The sequence below is a fragment of the Thermobia domestica genome, chromosome 4 (genome assembly GCF_964235325.1).
Source record: "Thermobia domestica chromosome 4, izTheDome1.hap1.1, whole genome shotgun sequence".
NCBI classification, from domain to species: domain Eukaryota; kingdom Metazoa; phylum Arthropoda; class Insecta; order Zygentoma; family Lepismatidae; genus Thermobia; species Thermobia domestica.
The window spans coordinates 137,302,146-137,320,104 of NC_137457.1; the positions used below are offsets into that span (position 1 = coordinate 137,302,146).

Below are 17,959 nucleotides of genomic sequence, written 5' to 3' on the forward strand. Positions count from 1 at the left end.
GTAGCCATATAACAAATCATTTCCTAGTGGGTGATTTTTTTTTACGAATAGCGGCATCAAAGAAGTTTTCTAACCAGGAAGGTATTGTACACATTTTAGAAGAATCAGATGATGATCTGTCCGATGCTGATGAACTGTTAAGTGAAAATGAGGATAATGAGGAGTAAGATGATCAATCGGAGGATGAATTTGAAGCTGATGTTGATAACGATGATGTTGCCGACTTGTTACAACGTAAAGTCATTTATGGGAAGAATGGCAGTAGGTGGTACACTAAACCCTTCCACCAAAAATCCACTAGAACGTTGAAAAAAAACATTGTTATTCATCTCCCAGGGCTCAAGAAGGAAGCGAAACAAAGAACCGATACAAAGGACATTTGGCTACTGTTTTTTTCAGATGACATTTTGAAGACAATTGTGATTTTTACCAATGAAGAAGTAGAAAGACAAAAGTGTGTCTTCAAATCAGATCAGAGTTATCTATGAAAACTGCTTTATTTATGTCCATGTAAAACAATGAAAATATCAAACAATTGAAACCTAATGAAAACATTTAATATTGTTATAATGTAGAACTCATGTATTTTAGACTAATTGGATAATCGGTAAAGAAACGAATTATGTCAACATATATAAAATGTGATACGTGAAATGTATAAGATTATATAACCTAATAAACCTAACCTAACCTCACCTCATTTAACCTTACTTAACGTAATCTAATACATATAGATATAATCTAACATATATATGCATATACACATATATATACATAACCTACATAAACGTATATAATCTAACAAACGACACATTATCTACCCTAAGTTAACCTAACCTAATAGTACCTAATCTAACATAATATAACCGTATCTAGTCTAATAAAACGACTCTCCAGACTGGGGTCGTATATGACCCCACGGTGTGATACATGTCCTAATAAAAGCACTGTGTGGTTATAGGGTTAAAACATAGTTCCTTGCTTTATAATCGGTAACTGTATTGTGAAGAGTCCATAGACTGATCTTTAATTTTCGTTAAGTGATAGCATCCAAAACTTTTGGATTGTTGAAATAAGCAGATTGTTCCAAACCTGAAATATTATTGTGTTTAACCTACTTCCTGCCACAAATAAATAAATAAAAAAATAAATAAATTGATATTACTTTATTGTTCCAGCTTTGCTTAGTTTGGTATGTGGTTTGGAAAAGAAGCCTAATCAGAAAATCTTTTGGTTAAAAAGAAATGAAAAATATAAAGAGATAAATGTAAATGGAATATCCATTTTATATCGATTTTACATTCCTGGAAAGAATGTTAAATTTAAATGTATACTTTATTTTATCATTGTTTTATTTCCATTGTGATAAAAAAGAGTAAGAATAAGAAAGACCATGACACGGGTTATAGATGCTGGAAACATTGTTCTGGTGTCGTGGTGACGAAGCCTTTTCCTTGATTCCATGACTTGATTATTGCTTCCTAGACGATCGGAAACTGAGTTGCTGTTCCTGTGTGTTGGTTTCGCTCGTCTGTACGGTTGATTTGATGGTTGTGCGAGTTAGCGGAGAAATTAGTGACGAAGGTAAAGTGAGTTTGCGTAGAGGCAATCAAGCGGGAGATAGTTAATGCATTGGGTCTATTTTAGTGCTTGTGTTTCTTTTTATCTTTAGTATGAGTAATTTTGTGATAATTAATTGGAAGTTAAAGAATTGTGCTTCAACACCAGTGATTTTTAAATGGCAGTCCAGTGGTATTTATGAGCATGCGATGAAGGCTATCTTTAGAGGGTTTGTTTCCGGTATCAGTTTAAATCTAGTAAGTTATTTCTATAGGATTCTTGTAGTAATTACACAATAACAATATAATGTGTGGAATAACAATAGTGAGCTGTAATCTGTTTATTTTAATTCTGTAGAGGTTGTCAGAAGCCGATAAACACTGGGGTATGTATGAAATAGTATTCATAAGCATAGCAAAGACTATTTCTAGTTTTAGACATTATACAATGTAGATTTTGAAGTATTAACTGATCACAAGGCCCTCACATTGAATACGAGTAATTCGAAACGCCTTTTGAAATATAGAGCTTTATTCGGAACATTGTACCAATTTAATTTTAAAATTCAACATATTAGATGCGGAGAGATTTTAGTGGCTCATGGTTTAACCAGAGTGTATGATCCTTTTGAATTTCTTGTTGCAGATAGTCCAATGCGTTTAGTCATCTTTCCCAATAATTTAAAAATATCGAATACTTTGAGAAAACTTAGAAAACTTAAAAGAATTCCTTAGATGTATTACGACGGCAACATCCTATGTTGGCAGAGGTAATTGGAAAATTGGTAGGAGGAGAGTTGTGTTTTGCTTATATTCTTAATAATAAATTTTAATGAAAATCTCAATCAGTGACTAACTCATTTAACATAATTTTCATTGTAAATTTAAGACGATTCATGATTGAATATCATCATGATGATCGCATTATGAGTGTACATTCAGGTATCTATAAAACTGGAAACATTGATGATAAATGTTTACATAAGGTAGTATGGCGAGAAACGTGAAGGATAGATCATGTCATAATTGTCAGCTTTCGAAAGAAGATAATTAAAAACTGGGACATCTGGTGTCTGAAATTAGTAAAAGAGTAAATTCTCACTGATTTTCTGATAAAATTAAAGTCCTAATTCTTCAAATATTTATTCTCATTCGTGTTAATAACACTATCTGTTACGTAGTTTTGAAAAAGTGACAAAAATTAACTTAGCTCTTATTGCCAAAGAGATGTTAAAAATATTTAGTACACTTAAAATCTCTGGGAGCATATCGACAGATAAAGGGTCGATATTTTCGTATTTTTGGGGGGGATTGTATAAGACATACTCGTTTAATTCAATACCACCCTGAAGAAAATCAAGCTAAATAATAAAAAGTTGAAAATATTTTCTTTGATCCCTTTTTGCTGATAAACAACACATTTGTTCATCTTTGATAGCCGAACTTCCATATACCTTCAATATAAGCGAACACTCTATATTAAGATGTTAATTTCAAAGTTGTTTACGGATGTCTAAACTATACATGATTATAAATCTCATGGAACATCACGGAATACACCCTCTATTAATACAGGAGAATCCAATTTCATATGGTTATGATTCTAAGGACCGTAGAAATTAGAGTTTTAAATTTTCTTCCAAATCCAATGTTCGGAGAGAAATTATTTGAAATGTTTGTGTTTAGAAATTGAGTAGTTCTTTCTGAAACTTCAAATTATAAATTTTCATGCTATTTGTATATTGAAAAAAACAATGTAAAAGATTTCGTAAAACATCACCCTTCCGACTGATTTTTTCCTCGACATTGAAGCAAGTATCCCTTTCCGGATTCTGGCATTTTGGGCTATTTTTAGACTTTCAGTCAAGTAGCTACTGCATCGTCACTATTTATCCTAGGATCATGGTTCATATCTCATTCTCTTCAAAATAGAGCTGGTTTTCAAATGGTATCACCCATACCATATACCAGGAGAGGGAAAATTGATGTCGAATAGTAGATAGTCAACCTCACTACGAGCGCAATTTTGACCTTTTTGTGACCAGATTATTTAGACATAAAATGAATGAAGTAGCGTTATGCGCAAAACTTAAAAAAAGTATCTATTTTATATTTAATAAATGAAGAAGTCCATTAATTGTAACGAATTAAAACAATACCAAGAGTTCTCTAGAAATGGTAACACAAGACGCAATGAGTGCAAAGTATGTCGTAATAAAAAGAAAAGAGAGAAATATAACAATAGTGAAGTTGAAGTAGGTGATGATTTTGAGTTTAGAGCTTTTGAAACATATATTCTCACGAAGAAAGAACTGAACTTATTAAAGAAATACCCAAATATTCCTAAGAAGAAACCAGATGGTGTATCTCTGTTTTGGTGGAAGACTGTTAAAGAGAGCATAAGATTAAAATGTATAAAAAAGTTTGAAATCGAAACTGCTCCAGAACCTCTTCCACAACATTTTAGAGAACGGTTTCCTTTTCCTCAGTATAGACATTTGATTAAGCGAGTGATAAGTCTTACCAAAGTTGTTGCTAATAAAGATTTTACAGTTACTGACAATGAGATTTATATTAATGATATAGTGTTCGGGATAAAATATATTGTAGATGATAAGAGCATTTTCTTTCAATAGATTTTGCTTTTACTTCTAGCGCATGTAACCCTCCACCCCCTAACTACCAAAAAATTATGAACCATAACACTTTAACACAGAAAGAACCAACTAATTATAAAAGTTACACATCGCAAAGTATTCCCATAACTACAATGCTAAAGTGAGATTCAATAGGCTTTTATGACATTTAAAATCATAAAAACTTACATCTAACAAAAACTAAAACTACAACTAAATTATTCTACGCATTTACAAATATAATCATATCCATAATCTTCACATCTACTACATCTACCAAAGCTACAGAAGTCACTTGTTCATTCTTTTTTAGTTTGAGTTGCAATTGATTAACATGTCGTACAATAATATCGAAAGTAGTCTAATTTTATTATGTTTTGCTTAGGCATTTATTATATAAATGAATTGCATATATTTTAATTCATTTCTATGTTATAATGACCCCGTGGTAGGGTATTGATCCCATCCTTTAAAACACACCGCTTATCATCCACATACTTTAGGATAACTTTTTTATTTCTATACTGTACAAATCGTGCTTATAACTTCTTATCAAATTCATCTTCTTATAATATTCTCTTTGGTTAATCAAACAGTCCTTATATTCGTTAAGTGTAAGTTCTTTATACACGACACTCTTTTTAACACCTTTAGCTTTCTTACAACACTTTTCTTTATCGAACTTACCTTTAAAGTCTTTATGTGTTAAATCTATTTGAGGTGCTCTTATACTGTACATCTTACTTGTTAAACCCACAAACTCTTCTATGATTGTACCTTAAATCCATCCTTCATCTTACCAAGTATTTTCTTATTAACCTGTGGTATCTTATATTTGTTATCTTTAAAGTAATCACTCGTGTCGAAATAATCAATATAATTTTTCATGTCCTCGTACACATCATCTGTTTCAATATGGTATATATAACTATCAGTATCTGTATAACATACTTCTATTTTGTCTTGATATTTAGGTTTCATCACATTATAATGGAAATCGTACATTAAATATTTTGACAAATCTAGAATTGACATACCAACACAAATCGGTTTGTTAAATTGCACTTTAACCTTGTTCATGTGAACTGCTACTAAATTTTCCGTAGAAGCTGTATTACTCTTATAATTTGGTTTTGCTACAAGATTCTCGTATTTTTTCTCATCACTTAAAGTTTAATATTAACTCTCTTTCTAATATTCTCCATAGTCTTCCCAAATACTGAATTATTCATGAGCTTATAAAAGTCTTTTTCAGAATCATTTGCTGCTTTCGTTCTCATTTGTGTGTTTAAATCAATATATTTATTTAGCCAATCTGATTGTTTGAACTCAATTACTCGATGTATCTTGTCAAGTTTTAATCCAAGTGAAAGACATTGTTTTAGGTTTCGATAGTGAATTACATTTTTTTCTTTGTCATATAGGGTTGTTAATAGCTTCGATTGTTTTGAACCAGGCGGACATATATTTTGAGGAGATAATGGATAGTCTTTGTGATAGTCATGTAATTCTTTAGGATATTCAAGATCAACTTCTAATATATAACCAGTATCAGAATCATCAGTTATACTTGTAAAATCTATTTCTTCAATCTCATCTTCGCTTAATTATCTAAATCCCTTATACGGTAGATATTGACTCATCGCCCACCCATACAAGTTATTAGCATCTAGATACATTAAGTAAGAATCTTCTTTATTCTTATCGTAATCTTAAATATACTTATTATTTGCTTTTACATATGTTTTTGAGCATTGATTAATCCCACCTCTTATACTTTTCTCTACCATTAATACCATATCATAATCCCACAACAATTCTAATTTTATATTTGTCATCTTTAACATTGCATCCCAAGCTAAACCTGATGCCGTCATATACCAAGCATTATTAAGATCATAAGCTTTACACATTTTTCTCTAAAGTTCTCAAACACATCTTCTAACAATAATACATATGTTTTCAAATATAAATCATGGTATTGTCCGAGATTCTTAATGTTAAACGTTTCCCATACTTTCTTTGCATGTTCTTAATCTTCATCGCTTATATGTGTGTTCATAAGTTTGTTGAAGAACGCTTCCTTTAGCGGTAATTTTCTTTCTCTAAACCTATCCCAATTGTTAACATAATCATATGGGTAAACTCCTTTTCTTATTAAAAGTTGAAACTGTTCTTGATTAGGATAAAAGTGTTGGGTATGTATCATTTGCTCAGGTGTCAAGTTCGATGATAATTTGTTTAACTAGAAGCCATAAATTTAAATGAATCTACAAATTTCAATTTAATAGTTCCAACCTTTTTACTGAATGATATATATCTTTCTTCATTATAGGGTATTAGATCTATTCCTTCTTTATTACATCCAAGTTCTTTTATAAACAAGTGTGAGTCATATCCTGTCAAGTTATGTATGATCACTGGTAAAAACTGGTACTTTAACTTTTAAATTGCAGTTATTACATAGTGGTGCTATAAATTTTCCTGTTATATGATCGTGATGATTAACTTTATGATTTTCTTTAGTGTACTTTTGCTTACAGTAATAACAACATTTAGATTCATTGAACTTTTTTCTAACATCTTTTGCTAACAGTCTTATAAAATTATTAGCAGCGTTCTTACCTCTATACAAAACAGGATTGGATTTACTTCCATCGCTCTTTACTACATAATAAAAAAGTCCAGATGGTTTATGTTGTTGATATTCTTTCGTATATGGCTCGTTATCCGGATAACATTCTTCACGACCCAAAACTTTATGTAACAAACATTCAAAATCAGCATAAATCACAAATGGCATTTTCATTGTGTATTGGTAGTTTTTAAATTCAACACATTTACCTTCTTAAGGCATTATTATTTTTACTGGTTCATTTAACGAACAATCTTGCTCATGTTTATTTAGAGCGTTTTGGGAGTAAAAGTATAACAAACATCTATCACATAAATATTTTCGAGCTCTCCATTTAGTTAACTGTGCACATACTAGTCTGCTTAAATCCTTAATCCAACAATAATGTGTTTTAACTTGAATTCATTTTGTTCTTTTATATATAATAAATTGACATGATTTTCTTGCTTGTTTTGTGTGTGATGTAGTATATAGATTGAATAGTCTTTATCATATGCATAAACATTTATAGAAATATTAAGTAATTTTTCAGCTCTTGGAATATCGCATAGTTTTACAGGAAAATGAATATTTTTTAATTTTTCTTCTAAGTATTTAACAGCTTGCTTGTACTTGGAAGGTCGCTGTGGATCTTTATTAACTGGGTATAGTGCAAAACAAATTGAATATAAGAAACATTTTTCGTCTTCATTTTTTACATTTATGACTGCTTGTTTATTTTTAATTTTATCAGGTAAATCTATGTATGTTGATCCTATATATGATGTATATTTGACGATTGCTAGTTGTAAAAAGTTAATGTTTATAAGAGCCCAGCCAGAACCTCTATCTTGGAACTCATCCATTCTTGTTCTTAATCTTTGTTTCATTTTAGTTATTTCTTCTTTTAAATTACTTGATTGATATATTTCTTGGTTTTCACTGTTAAAATAGAAGCTTTGAGTTTCTTTACCTTTCTTATATGTTCAACGTATATAAAGATTAGCGTTTAATGAACTATGTTTACTTAAGCTAATTTGTAATCTGTTTAATATAGCTTTCGATGTTGCAGTAATATATTATTCAAGTGGATCTCGTGGTTTGTAATCTGTTGTAAATTCCCATGTTTCTAATCCTGATTTCATTGTCGTTTCTTTGAGTTTTACATCAATTGGTAATGATTCAACTTTGATTTTTGGTCCTTCAATTACTTCTTGTTTAAATGGGAATATATCTCTAATCTGTCTTCTGCTTTGTTCATCATCATATTGTTTAAGAAGGTTTATTAGTTCGTGTTTTCTTAATCGGGAATATCTTCTGATTCCCTTCTCCTTACATTGCCGTCTTAACTCTATTACAGTAAATCTAATATAATTGCTCATCTTTTAATATATAGAAAATCCTACTACTCAATTTTTTTATCTTCGCCGGATTTTTTCTAATCATTTTTGTACTATTTTTACTTCCATTTATCCTAATACAACACTTAACATAGTACACTTCTGCCATTGTCTACATATTAGCGCGTTGTATTAGAACACGACTTTGATGAGACTAACCCATCAAAGTTACATATACTCATATTAAAATTAAATCATTTTTGTAAACTTATTCATCATCGTCGTAATCATCACTACCATATTTATATTCATCATCACTACTCAAATCAGATGTTTTTTGTTGCACTATTAAAAATTCTTTTTCCTTTAACAGTATTTGCTTCTCTAGTATTGCTGTTATGAGTTTAAGATCATGATGAATAAGGGTAAGCTTATTTTATATCAATTTACAATGTGCTTTCATATTTATTATATAGAAAATTAGCAAAAATTTATATATAAAACGATACTATGGATAGGAAAACTATTCCCCAACTTACACAATATTGCAGAGAGAACAGAATACGAGGTTATTCATAGCTTACAAAAGCAGAACTAATAGCCTTAATCAACGAACACAGAAGAACTGTCACAACAATTAACTGAACAAAGACATGGCTCAAAAATTAAATCCTGAACATATCGTAAACTAATTTGAAAATCCACTTTGTAAAAATATAGTATAGATGTACTTAATAATCAAAATGTTAAAGAATGGAGACAAATTTCAGAAATAAAGTACTTTTTCGATAACTTTCTACATACTTTCAAAAACAAGATAAATTGGCATTTAGTTACATCAACGCATAATTTATCACTTTCTTTTAATGAAAATCACGAAGAACACATTGATTGGGTTAAATTATCAAGAAGAAAAGATCTGACTCAACACGAAAGCATTATTAATAAGTATGACGATATGCTTTTCTGGGATAAATTGTGTGAGCGAAAGTATGGATTAAGGTCTTATCCTCATCTAAAACCAGAATTCGTATTAAAACATAAAGAACATACAAGACAACATATAAAATGGTATTACTACACTTCTGAATATGCTCGACAAATGACGGAAAATTTTCTTTGTGAGTTTAAAGAAGAGATTGATTGGCTTGGATTCACTTAAAAAAATAACTAGAGAAAGTATACAGAGAAACAAGCTATTAATTTTTGTACACAATTCAGAGAATACTTACAATGGGAAATGATCTCTCATCATTTAAATTTGCTTACACTAGCATTCTTAAAAACCTTTAAAGATAAACTCTGTTGGGATGCAGTTTCTAAAAAGTGTCATATTGAAAGAAAAGAACTAACAACCTTCTTGAGCGAATATAATTATCTTATCAATTGGCGAGCTATTACACCACAACTAGATGAAACACATGTGAGAAAATACCAAAATAGAGTTTATTGGCCAAATGTTAGTTTAGATGATAAAAGCGAAAAATTCATTCTCGATTTTGAAAGCAAAGGTTTAAATTTAAGTGTGATGGCATATACTCGTTCGAATAGGAGTTTTTCTGAAAGCTCTATAATGAGAATCAAAGACAAGATCAATATAGTTCAATTCTTAAGAGTAGATAACATGTTAGCGACAACCTTAGAAACAAACTAATGTTACTTTCATCGGGTTTACGCTTAATAGAAAACTCAGAAGAATGTTCAATATGCAAAGAAACAAAAACTCAATTTTGTAAAACAGCATGCGAACATGTGTTCTGTGTTGAGTGTATAGTTACCTGGTTAGGAAATAATAACACTTGTCCTTTGTGTAGAACGGTTATCCATAATAATAACAATTGACAATAATGATTTTGATAACCCGGTTTATTCTAGATATTGATAGCACGTTTTTGTAAAGAATTAGGTTAGTGTAGATTAATGTTAAGCTTTTATGATCAATAATCATAAAAGTTATATTTACACAAGATTAGATATTACCCTTACCCTTACACTTAAAAACTCATCATCTTCTCCATCCACATGAAAATCATACTTGTCTTTTACTTTATTTAGAAGGTTGATTGAGTTTGGGTGCTCCCTTACAACTAAAACAATCATCATTCATCTTAGCTTAAACACAAGTAGAACATTACTTTTATCTATCCAACTATTATGTGATTCATCAAATCCTAACCATTTAACGTATACTTTGTTACCTTTCTTTCTCAACACTTTCTCCACAAAGTATTCATCTTTGTGTTTCGTCTTTAATAGTTCTGGTTCGTAAAATCTACCTTGTACATCCTCTTCTTTTAAATATTTAATTCTATAGGTAGGTGGATTAGATGGAATAACTTCACTAATAACAAATACTTCTGTTGACCAATTAGATGCATATCCTTTCTCAAATAACCCTTTCGTCTTACTTATACGAACACGATCACCTAATTTGTATTTGGGTTTAACACGTTTATATTACTTCTTATACACTTTCTCCAATATTTTTCGCTCATTTTTCTTGTTAACTTCTATAGGCTTTAAACTAATTGTTCTATGAATTTGATGATTATACTCTTTAAGTAATGTTTGTAATGTATCTATTCATTTGTAATTTCCTTGTGTTGTAAACCTTTTCCACATGTTTTGTTTAAGTGTTCTATTAAATCTTTCAACAACAGAAGCTTTCTTACCACTATAGGTTGAGTAATGATTAATCTTATTTTCCTCCATTAACTTCTTAAATTCTTTATTGTAAAACTCTTTACCTTGATCTGTTATTAGGTTTTCTCATTCTTAATATGGATTCGAATGCTTTAGTAACATTCTTCCCACTCTTATTTTTAACAGGAACAGCAAATGCATATTTCGAGAACACGTCTATTATTGTTATAGATACTTATACCCCTTATTGATTTTGGAAATACCTTTAAGTACTCCACTATACATATCTACAAGGTCAGCTTGCCAAGGATCATCAATACCTTTAATCACAATACTTAGTCTAGGATAGTTTTTCCTTGCTGGTTTATGAATTTCTTTTATAATGTCTTCTCTAATACCTTTACCATCTTCTAGTGAATCGAGCTTTTTAACGAATTGAGACTTAGTAACACATCATACAGAACAAATACCTTTCTTAATATATCTTCCATTTTTTGTTTGTTCTATCCTAATGGTATATTTCTTTGTATCTGTTGATCTCTTGCATTTAACAGAATACATTATCATTATTTATTGTGTAGAAAATCAAGAAAATAATTAAAATTTATCACTACCTAATACTATACTTTTAACATTACCAAAGATATCCATATTTATTGTATAGCAAATGTTTTTATGAAAGCTCTCTTTCTATATACATTACAACAAACAATAATTGTCTTTCTTCCATAGCTGAATTTTTATTTGGTTTAATCGAAATTATATCGTTCTTATTAAAGTTAAAAGGTAAATTTTCAATCAAAGTATCACCTAAATATATGTCTAGAAAGTATTTATCCAAACTTAAATTCATATGCATTATTAAGAAATTTACAACCATTAGAAAGATTAAACATTCTAAAAATAGGATCTTTAACGTTTTTAGCTCTCAATCGATATAATAGGTGAATAGTTTCTTTCTGCATAATCAATTTAGTAGTATCCATCCTAATCTTTTGAAAATCTTCTTTGTTGATGTATGTGTCTTGTAACTTTTCTAACACATCTTCAAATCGTTTTCTATTCTTCTCTAATTGACTATTAATACTAGCTTCTAATGATCTAAGCTGACTTACATTAACAACGTTATTTATTTTATCCTCACTAATATCGTTTTTCTACTTTTAACATTACCAAAAATATCCATATTTATTATATACAAAATTTATATCTGTTTAGCACCAAGTAAAACAGTTATACGAGGTCCACCAAAATCAATCAAATCACCATTGTCATCTCGAATTGAAACTTTTATATTATTAAATTTGTTGTGATGTATTGGAAAAAATATCTTCTTTTTAGGTTCATATATGATTGGTTCTCTAAATTCTGCATTTGTTCTAAATGTTGCTATTAAATCTGTTTCGTTGTGTGTTGTATCATTATGTTTTAAAACCATACCTTCTGCTAAATCACAGTGAATATTTATAGTATCAAACGGATGAAACCTTGGCACCTTATCTCCTAAATGTTCTATGCTTCTGATAAAGTTTTTCTCACTAAAACCTAATACAGTGTTAATGCTATCTAAGGTTATATCACACAATCTCCTAAATATTTTTATCTGTTTTTCTTTCTATCCTCAGTAAATTTAATATTTTTAAAAGCATCGGTGGAGTATGGAAGATTTGATTTAATATATTCTTCTAATTCTTTTAAATTATATTGACCAGGTTGGGCTATAAGTTATTTTGTAAGATTAGGATAGTCAGGAATGTTACTACAAAATGTTATTTTATTACTTCCTTCTGTAATGTTTGGTGTTAGGTATGTTGTATAAAACTCTGCAACAGCTACTTCTAAATCGTTTTCAAATGGATAATGCAAGTACATGCTTGGTACAGATAAATAACCATTTAAAATATATAATTCCATTTATTATATAATTAAAGTTGAAATGAATAAATGGGATATCCGAGTAAGGGTATAAGAAAAAAGAAGAATGGTGTATTGCTACCTGATGATATAAGATATTTAATTGTAGGACCTAGTGGTTGTGGTAAAACAACATTAATGATTGATAATTTTTTGTTAGCACCTGAATGGTTAAAATATGCAAATTTGTATATATATTCTAAAAGTCTTAATCAACCTAAATACCAACAACAAATACAACTTTTTCGTGATATAGAATCTAATATTAAAGATACAATAGCAATAGTAAAAGGAAATAGTGAGGACATAATTCCATTAGATCAATGTGAGAACGATTCTGTGGTAGTAGTTGATGATTTAATTTTAGAAGAAGAAAACCACGTAAGATAATATTTTACTCGAGGACGTCATAAACGTTTAAACTGTTTCTATCTCGGACAAACCTATTCTAAAGTGCCAAAACAATTAATTAGAGATAACTTAAACTTTCTTTGTGTCTTTAGACAGGACAATGTGATTCTAAAGCACATATATGATGAGTTTGTTGGATCTGATATGTCCTTTGAAAAATTACAATCATTATGCAATAAGTGTTGGGAAGAAGACCATGGTTTCTTAACAATAGATATGACTAGGAAAACGAATAATTGTAAATATAGAAATAAATTTCAAGACTTTTTAAATGTATAGTGAATTAAAAACGAACCTAGATGAAGTCAACCTTAAACGCAAACAAACATACCTGAACATGATTAAACGTACTTAAACGTAGATGAACGTACTTGAACGTGTACGTTTTATTACATTATGTTGTGTTTGTTACGTTGTGTTGTGTTTTTATTTTTCTTTATATAATAAATGGATGTTAATAAAGCTAAGAAATATATAAAATTAAAAGTAGAACTAAAAGATTTAAAGAAATTAAACACACCAATCGAAGTAAAGATGAGAAATATAAAGAACAAGATCAACCTGTTATCGATGCAATTAAATATTTAGGACAAGATATATCAAAAGTAACAGAAGAAAATAAAAATCTAATTCGAGGATTAGTTCCAGTTGTTCATAAAAGTGCGAAAATAGATTCAAGCTTATTAGTAACGCCTCCTATGTATAAGAGTTCAATAAGTGAAAGTGATACGCCTATAACAGAAGAAATAAAACATATGAAAAAACAAATTAAAGATAAAGTAGAAGGAATGGAGTCTTTAGAAACTACTCATTTTGGTAAGATTGCCTCAAGATGTTATGCAACTAGAGATGATAAAAGGTTTGGAATACAACCATATGATGAAGATGGAAATATCATTCATATGATAGGCGATACAGAAGTTAAAATTCATGGTGATGATTTAATTATTAATAATCAACATTACACGGGAACAGAAGGCTTATATGAATTACTATCAAAACATAATCCAAAAAACTATTATGAAGATGACATACAAAATTATAAACAAATAGTTATTGATTCTAATGTAGCATTTCATAACAATGATCCGAATACAAGAAAACAACGATCTAGTAGAAGCGAAAACATAAAGAAGTTATTAAACCTATTTGGGATAGATATATAAAACCAACTTTAGCTCCAACACCAACAAGAAAGAAAACAGGAGAAGGAATAAAAATATATATACTAAAGAATATATATGGATGGATGATGTGAGGAAACTAATTGATCGATTAATTGTGATTGATGGAGATAAAAATCTGGGAATGATAATTTTTACAATGAGAAAGTAGGTATTATGGATATGATTAATTCTAAGCTCTCACAATTTATTCCTAATGATCCGAAGGTTATAGGTTACTTGATAAAGATATTGAATACGTTACCACCAAAATTTTTGAATAATGAAAAGTATGGAAAAGGATTAATGAATAAAATTTTAAACATGAAGGGGATACCTGAGTTGCATATTCCAGGCTATTAATTTTGCGGACCTTTTACGAAACTACAAGAAAGATTAGAAAGAGGAGACAATGGAATTAACCGATTAGATGAAGCTTGTAAAGAACATGATATTTACTACAGAGATAATAAAGATACATCTTCTAGACATATTGCAGACAAAGAATTAGAAAATAAAGCATGGAAAAGAGTTTTCTCGAAAGATGCAAACTTCATAACAGAACGTTTACCAGCTTTAGTAACTGCTTTAGCTATGAACACAAAAGTAAGATTTGGTTTAGGTTTATAAGTATTTTTAGATTTAGGTTTATATGTGCTTTTTATGGAAACTTTTTCATTAAAAAATTTTAATTATATAATAAATATGAAGTTGAAAAGTTTTACATTTACTATTCCTCACGAGGAACCTAAAGAATTAAATATTGGTTACAGTCTAACTAAAAAACAACTCAAACAAAAAGAATAGAAACTAAATAAAGAAAAATGTTTGTCTTTATCTCTTTCTATACCACAAGTTAAAAAAATAACAAAGAAATGAAGACGAATGATAATACAGTTCACTACGGAGGTTCTATATTTACAATTAAAACAATTTTAGCTTTAATAGGTGCTCTTGGTTCTGCTGCTGGAGGTGTAGCTACTATTGTAAAAGCTGTAGATGATGCAAAAAAGAATAAACAGGAATTAGAAGAACAAAAGAGACATAATTTAGCAATGGAAGAAAAACAAGGTGGTAAGCTTTCAAAAAACTTAAAGCACAAAACAGTAAAAAAGAAATTAAACCTTTAAGTAATTTGGATCTAATGCGTCTTCTTAAACAGCTTAAGATAAGGAACTTTAGAGGTGTATTTATGAGCGATGAATTGCCTAAACAGCCAAGGATGAATGAGTGCGGTATTATCAATTTTGATACATCTAAAAATATAGACACCTTGGATTTGTTATTGGAAAGAAGGAAATAGAAAATATGCGTTTGATTCGTTCGGAGGTAATCCATCAAAAGCTCTCATAAGATATCTTGTTTATAATAATATAAAATACAGTAGTAATCGTATACAACATTTTAGCGAAGTAATTTGTGGACACCTATGTATTATAGTATTAAAAATGTTTTCAATTGGATATAGTTTTTTTGGAAATCATTAACGAGCTAAATAGAAATAAAGATATTTGAAAAAATTACATTTAAATAGTTTTATGAGTCTAATTCATAAAACGATAAATATATTTTTTCTTTATAATTGGATAAAATAGAGTCATATGAATTACAATCCTTTAAACCTAATCAAAAAACAATCGAAAATCTAAATAAACCGAATAGATCTATTGAGTTTGATATAGATTTTGGAGTGGGTATGTTCATCATTATTATGCTGATATTTATTTAACTTTTGAAATTAGAGGTAGAGATGCTAATGGTGAATATACTTCTGGTCAAAATATTAGACTTATTAATAACTTCTTCCCACATTTGTTTTCTCAAATACAAGTTAGTAAACATGGACAAATATTGGTTATTATTGATTATCCTGGTTTAACTTCGACAGCTGTAAATACATGTACGATTTCAAAACCATAGAAAAATCATTATGATGAATGTAGATGGGAAGGAATTACATGGCAAAGAAGAGATGACGAAATAGTATTTCTATTAAGACTTTTACCAGGCTTTTGTTCTGATTATAAAGATATTATGTGGAAAGGTGGATTAAAATATATATTTAAAAGAAGTGGTTCTGATGATAATGCATTTGCTATTTGGAAAACAAAAAAGGAAGATGGAACATATGAGAATGATCAACCATATCCAGGTTAAGTTAAGATTACAAATATGGAGTTAAGAATGCCTGTTGTTAATTATGAACCTAACTATGCTACCTTGCTAAAATCTAATATGTTAAAAGAAGGTAAGATTCCTATTTCCTTCAACACATATAATGTTTACAGAAATCAGTTAGTGGCAAATAATTAGAGTTTGATTTAACCACACAATTTAACTAAAGTGAATTTCATACGCCTAATTTTGTGATTGCCTTTTTTCAAACTGATAGAAATGATAATCAAGAAAGAGATTCAAGCTATTTTGATCATTGTAAAGTTCAGAATATCCATTTTCGTAATTCTAGAAACGAATGTTTTCCATTAGAATCTTTAAACTTAGATTTTGCGAAACATAAGTATTTGAAAGCTTACGAAATGTATACGATATATAAGATAGCTACAATCGGAAAAACTGAGATGTATTACTATCCTAAAGAGATTTTAAAAAATAGACCGATGTTTGTAAATAATACAAGCAAACATAAATCAGTAAGTGTAAGTGATAGAACTAATTTGAAACTGACTGTTAATTTTGAAAGCGATGTACCAGATAAAACGATTTGATATGTTGTTTTGATTGGTAAGAAGAATTTAGAATACGATGTACAGAAAGAAAAAATAATTGAGAAGATATAAATCAATTATATGTTTATTAGATCTGTTTAGTTTTTAAGTATTTTTATGACAATTTCATAAAAACTTATTTAATGAATGAATATTCCAAATAACATACCACCTGAGAATTTAGTTGTGTTAATTGAAGATACTATATTAAATCTTGAGAAGTTATTAATGCAAAAAAAGGAAGTTTAAGAGAATAAAATGTGTTTATACTACTCTTATTACGTTATCAATTCTACTATCAGCTTCTACAGGGTTCATTAATGTGTTTGTTCGTGTTACAGTATATTCAATTATTACAACTGCATTTGCTACGGCTTCTGCTGTTATCACTGGTCTATCAACACGGTTTAATATAGCTTCGAAGAAAGAATATTATAAAAATATGGTGAATCAAATTGAATTGTTAAAAGATGAGCTTAATGTAATTAAGTTAATGAATGGTGAATTAACAAATGAAAATGTAAAGGTTATTTTTAATAGAATCAATGATACACTTAATGAAATTCGAGACTATTAGAAACAAAAAAGAAGAAGCTCGAACACAAAATTACAGAAAAAAATTAGAACACATGTTCATGAAGAAGATAAAATTATCTATATACAACAAGGGGTCTCGTCTCTAGACCCCTTTCAAGACCCCTATTAATGAGTCAGGATTGTATTCTCTTATCGATTTTTCCTATATAATAAAAGATGGCTCAACACGTCGATTTTTTAAATAGGCTTGGAAGTCTTGAGCAAAAACAGGTTATTGGATTAAGAGAATTAGAACTAATACAGAATATAAGATTGTGACAATGGAAAAGATTAAAACTAAGTTTGGAAAGAGCATTTTAGTTGAATGTGAAGAGTTATGTTATTTCTTCCACCTAGATTTACAAAACACTTAACAG

At 29.2% G+C, this 17,959-nt stretch overlaps 1 protein-coding gene across 1 annotated transcript in view; it reads right to left on the reverse strand.

The window, feature by feature from the left end:
- The window catches only part of LOC145682882 (uncharacterized), a 562,787-nt gene that overhangs the window by 536,905 nt on the left and 7,923 nt on the right, over window positions 1-17,959 (reverse strand). The gene's annotated exons all lie outside the window — the stretch shown is intronic.